This window comes from Medicago sativa, chromosome 3 (assembly GCF_051527215.1).
Source record: "Medicago sativa cultivar Bolivia chromosome 3, Bolivia_mono, whole genome shotgun sequence".
Lineage (NCBI taxonomy): Eukaryota > Viridiplantae > Streptophyta > Magnoliopsida > Fabales > Fabaceae > Medicago > Medicago sativa.
In genome coordinates, this window is record NC_140751.1 from 78901165 (window position 1) to 78907389 (window position 6225).

Sequence of the window (6225 nt, forward strand, 5' to 3'; positions counted from 1 at the left end):
TTTTGTGTTGACATTATAACACGTTATCTTGCTAAGCAATGTCAGTTAAGAAACAAACAAAATTTGACCAAAAGGAAAGGTACGTAAGTGGTTTTGGGATTGTTATTGTCAAATGTCGCCGAAATTTTGCATTACCAGTTAGTACCACGTTGCTATTTTTTTTATAATTGAAGCACGTTTTGTCTTTTTTTGTGTTTTTTTGGATATGGACTGAACTGAATTGAAGCATGTTTTCTTTATCCTTAATTGTAGCAGTTTTCTTTTCTTATCAGCTCTACAAGACTGCAACCCACTATAGGTAACAACAAGTGTTGGGGGATTCCGGCAAAAAGATTGAAATGTTAGTTTTCTCTCCCATTACAAGCACACCGACATTAAGGGCAGGGGCGGACCTGGCCTGGGCCTGCTGTGGCAAGTGCCACACCAGCCCAGGCCCAATTGTTTTAAAAAATAAAAAAAAAACTATGCAGAAATAGAACAAAACCAAAACGTGCTTGCTTCCTGCACCTCCTTTCAACATTGTTCTTTCCTCTTCTCTCAGACACACTCAAACACACTAAAACCCCAAAACCTGATATTTCAAGCTACCATCCTGATTCGGTCAAAAAAAAGCTACCATCCTGATATTCAAGAGGATGTAAGAAAAACTTATCTAAAAAAAGGTCCACATCTACCTGTTAATTTTGATTTTCTTTTAAAATATTTTGGTAAAAAAAGGCATCGATTTAGTAAGCATTGATTTGGTTTACATAATTGACTTGAGTATAGTAAATCATCTGATAGTGCCCCAGTGATATTCAAACTCCAGGTCCGCCCCTGATTAAGGGGCGTCCATGAGGTACTCCAAACTCTTTACAACTAAAGAAATTTAACCACTTTATAAACACAACAATGGGTTAGTCAACCCATTGGAAGGAAAAAAAAACAAAATTGGAGTTTCTATTCACCTAACAAATGTATTGTGACATGACTATGAGATAGTTTTTTTTCTTTCAAAAGTAAAATAATATTTTATTCAATGCTCAAAACCAAGCACAAGGTGTGGAATTTTTTTTTTTATGCCCTAGTTGAAACCAAAAAATCAAAAAATGCCCTAGTTGAAACAAAAATACCAAAACTGTCCTACTTTTTCAGAGTTGACTGGTATGTCACAAGTTGGACTTGCGACCTACCTATGTCACAAGAGGCAATGGCGACATATGGGTTTCTCAAATTTTGAAATTTTTTGTCCTTATTGTATGTCACAAGTCCCACTTGTGACATATTTATTTATTTACTTTTTCGTTTTTTCTATTAATTTAATAGAATTAGTTTTAAAAATTTTAAAAAAAATAATTGAAATAAATATTTATGATTATTTTTTTAAGGAAAATATTTATTATTTATTAATATGACACATTTCAAAGTACAATACATTTTTGACCAAAAAAAAAATACAATACATTTAATTATTTCTTCTTCGGGCATTAGGTGGTCGTGGTCCCGTTCCACACCATGGTGCGCCAGCATTTCTTGCTGCATTATGTCGCGTTGGAGCGGGAGGAATAATTTGACGCCGAGATCTTTGACGATGAATTGGTTGATCGTCAGTTTCGTCGTTGTGCACTTGACTACTTTGACCAAGCGTCAACGAAACATCGTCTTCCCTGCTAGACCATGTTGTATTGAGAAATTGATTATCTTCAATGGAATTCAATGATAAACGGCCCAATGACGATTGACCAAACTCGACGTCATTTGCAGGAGAAATTGAAAAATTAAATTCGACACCCGGTGTGAATTGGGGATATAGGTCAGTTGGTGTTGATGGGTAGTTGTAGTGTGGGTTGCTGTACATTTGGTTGTTGTAGTTTTGGTTGTTGGCTTGGGGGTTATTTGTGTAGGATGTTCCAGGTTGGTTTAGATCATTGTAAGCATATGTTGACATGTAATCATTCATGTAAGATGACCCAATGCTTGGTGGATAATGATCTCTAGGTGTTGTGTATGGTGGTGGTGCGATAATTTGGTGCAATGGGGTGTTGAGATCAAGAAAGGCGAAGTCGGAAGTTTGTGGTGCTAGTGTTGTTGGGTCGGTGGTTGTTTGGTAGTTGGATGGATCGATAAATCGTTGATCAAGTCCTGAGAAGAAGCTCGGTGACGGTGATATGTTGTTGTTGTTCTCTGGTTCTGGGTCTGAAACAAACTCCGGCTCTGATTCCACGTCAAATTCCTGTTCTGCTACCTCTTGTGGATGATCATCATGATAATCAATCCTTAAGTTTGGATTGCACGCAGTTGTATACCAATTGATATACTCATCACTAGGGACTAGCGTTCTCCTTTGCACACGAGGTAAAATATATGCTTTTCGACTATTCCAATGGGCACACGCTTCTGGAAATTGCGATTCAATGTCTTCATAAAATTTCTTGAACCGTTTGTCCAATTTGTGGTATATCCACATGTCCACAGGTGGTTCTGGTATATCTTGTGGTAAGCCAAACTGGAGCTTTACCCTATTCGCCGGATGCCACTTGATTTTGTCAAAACATATCAGATAAGTGCTTGTTGTACAATCCCAAAAGTCTCGTGGTTGGCGGTGTCGAAATTCTCTATACCGCCTCCATTCAAACTACCATAAAAGAAAAGATATAGTTAAAATTAATTGAGTTACATTTTTATAAATAAACAAATAATAGTCATTATATATTACGTGTCCTTGTACTAAGCGATCAAACTCCGTTCTGTAATGTATGGTGTCATGAGATCAAACTCCATTCTGTAATGCTCACATGTCATTGCCGCATGTTCTAGTTTTAGCTACGACTATAAAACATTTGTTGATCATAAATTTACGAATGAATGTGTATACTCTGTATACAATATCCATTTCGATGTGGTACACCACCAACAGTATTGGCCAACTTATGTAGGCTCAAAGGTGGTTCCCGATTCAGCGATGCGTAGAGCTAAGAAAGGTCGTCCCGCAATTACTCGCATTAGGACCGAGATGGACGTTGTGGAAAATGAGGGGAGAAAATGCGGTATTTGTAGGATGACCGGTCATTCCCGAAAAAATTGCATTAATACTGAACATCAGTAGCAATCTATGCATATTTTTTAATTGCATTTGGTTTGTATTTTATTAAATTAAATATTAAATATTTATTCTTCGTTTAAATGTATTGTACCTTTAAATGTGTCATCTTAAATCATAAATATTTATTTCAATTATTTTTTTTAAAATTTTTAAAACTAATTCTATTAAATTAATAGAAAAAACGAAAAAGTAAATAAATAAATATGTCACAAGTGGGACTTGTGACATACAATAAGGACAAAAAATTTCAAAATTTGAGAGACCCATATGTCGCCATTGTCTCTTGTGACATAGGGGGGGTATGTCGCAAGTTGGAACTGTGACATAGGTAGGTCGCAAGTCCAACTTGTGACATACCAGTCAACTCTGAAAAAGTAGGGCAATTTTGGTATTTTTGTTTCAACTAGGGCATTTTTTGATTTTTTGGTTTCAACTAGGGCATAAAAAAAAAATTCCAAGGTGTGTAAGGATTAAGAGACTATATAAAATACAAAGTACATACACCAAATGATCACCAAAAGACAACTTGTGACCTTGTTCCTTGAATCACCTCAAGCAAAGCAGCTATACTTCACCATCACAAAATCATTGGTACAAAATACCATTAAAATGAACTGTGCTTAAAATTCAATTTTCTGTATCTCCCAGACACGTCCTCAGATTCGCACACCATTGAGACATGTTGTAATATAAACTCTTTGATTTAAATCGCAACCAATTCCTCCACCAGGTTCTTTATGATAATTTCTTTATTGTTTCATTCCTCGCTTTCCAAATACATCAGATACACTTGAAATTTTTTCTATGATAATTTCTTTGTTGTGTAAACTCCTTCATTATTTATCAAACTTCCAATTTGTTCGAGGTGAAGATGACCTTTATTTTGAAGTGCCGCCAATATCCTAAGCCATTCACACAAGCCAAACCACACACTTGAAAACAAAGGACACTTAGAGCATCTCCAATGCTAGAACCAAAATTTAGTTCTTCAATCATTTTTTGTGGGCCCATGAATGACACATAATATTTAAGAACCATTACTCATTTTTACTCCAATGCAAGAACCATATTTGTGTTCTTAGACCATCTCCAATGGCTCTATTGAAAGCATATTGAGACTTGTTGAACCATTGGAAGCAAGCCTATTGAAAATGACATGGAGGAGAGAGTAGATGAATACATTCAACATGTTGAATGTTTGTCCCGCATGCCACGTGTTGCAACATGATTGGTTGCTTAGATTTTTCATTTTCTTAATGTTTTGGGATCAATTATTTCATTGCAAATAATTTTTTTATTTTTTTACCAAAATTCGTGATTTTTTTTTCTCTACAGATAGAGACTTGGATCATTTCATTTGGACACAGAAAAAAAACCAAATTTTTCACTCTCTTAATCTTATTATTAGCTTTTCTTTTGAAGTTTTAGTCTTTACTTAGTGAAATGGATCCCAATAATAATCAATTCAACATTCAAAATTTTGTTTTTAAAAAAAAACTAAAAAATAAATTGTTAATTGTATTATTTAAGTGTTGAATGAAAACCATTGGAGATGTAAAAATTGAATGGGTGTTGAATTAAGAGAGAGAAAATGATGTGGAGCGTAGAGAATTGAAAAAGTGGGTGTTGAAGGTTGTTGAAAGTGTTTTACCATTGTACATGGTCTTATATTACTTTTTAGGGTCCCACAGTAACCCCACATATTTTTATTTATTTATTTTTAACATATATATCTCTTATTTTTGTAATATATATATATATATATATATATATATATATATATATAAACACATGCATATATTACAAAAATATTACAAATTTAATTTATTAAATATTAAATAAAAAGAGAAATACATAATATTACATAAAGGAATAGAGCATTAATACTCATTTTAATGCTTTCAATCTACAGTTACGTAATTCAATTTTCAGGCCTAAAAAATGGTCAAAAATTAATTCTACATGCCTTTCCAACGGTTACGTAATTAATTCATTTTGTGCTTTTGCTTTAAAGCAGCTATCTATAATAATAATAATAATAATAATAATAATATACATGACTTTATTTGCAAATGAGCTTTGGCTTTTCCATGTTCTGCTGTCCGTACAAAAAACAGCCTTTTGTCAGGTAGAACGAGTTCTTGTGGTGGAACCGTTCTCCACCTTGGATGCCAAGTGGATGTTCTCCAATGCTAAAAAATAATAAGAACAGTTTTTAGGTGTGTAGAACATAGTGTAGAACATGCATTGGAGTTGCTCTTATGCATTCTCCACACACTGAATAGAACTTTGATCCTTGGCTCCTCTTTTGAATAGGTTATCCCTTGTTGCTAATCTACTTTGAAGTATTCTCCAAACTAAATATGAAACTTTTAACGGAACTGATTTATGCCAAAGCCTTCTACCAAACATAATACACACTATGAGACTCCACTCCAATGTAATCCATGTTGCAAATGTATTCCCACCAAATAGAAACTCATATACTCTCTACTTTAATAGATTCTCTGTTCAACCCATATTTATTTTTCAAAGCTCTATACCACAAACCATTAATTTCTGTGCTGATTTTCCACCCCACTCTCTTAAAAGTGTTTGATTTAAAATCCTCAAGTTTCTAATACCAAGACCCCCTCTTTCAAAGGTCTACAAACTTTATCACATTAAACCCAATTTATTCATTATCTCACGAATGGGATAAAGTTTGTATTTATTTTTCTAAATTCATTATCTAACCATAAACTTCCTCACTACATGTATTAACATATTTAAACGGTGAGTTTACTTAAATCTAAAAACTCAAAATTTACAAGGCATACATGCTACATGAGTTAAAGTACATGTAGTTGAATTTTCACAAGACATACATGACACATCAGTTGAGTGTACATTTACATTTAGTTTTGTAATCAAGTAAGTATTTATCTTAAATTGAGTTTATGATCAAGTAATTATTTATGTTGAATTGAGTTTATCGAATAGATTTTGCGAAAAATTGAGTTTATGATCAAGTAATTATTTATGTTGAATTGAGTTTATCGAATAGATTTTGCGTAAAACCTAGTTAAACTAAATTTTGAAGTATAGTTCAACAGGTGTTGTAACCAGAGCGAGACGAGGGGGTGCATTTAGCAGTTTTCTTA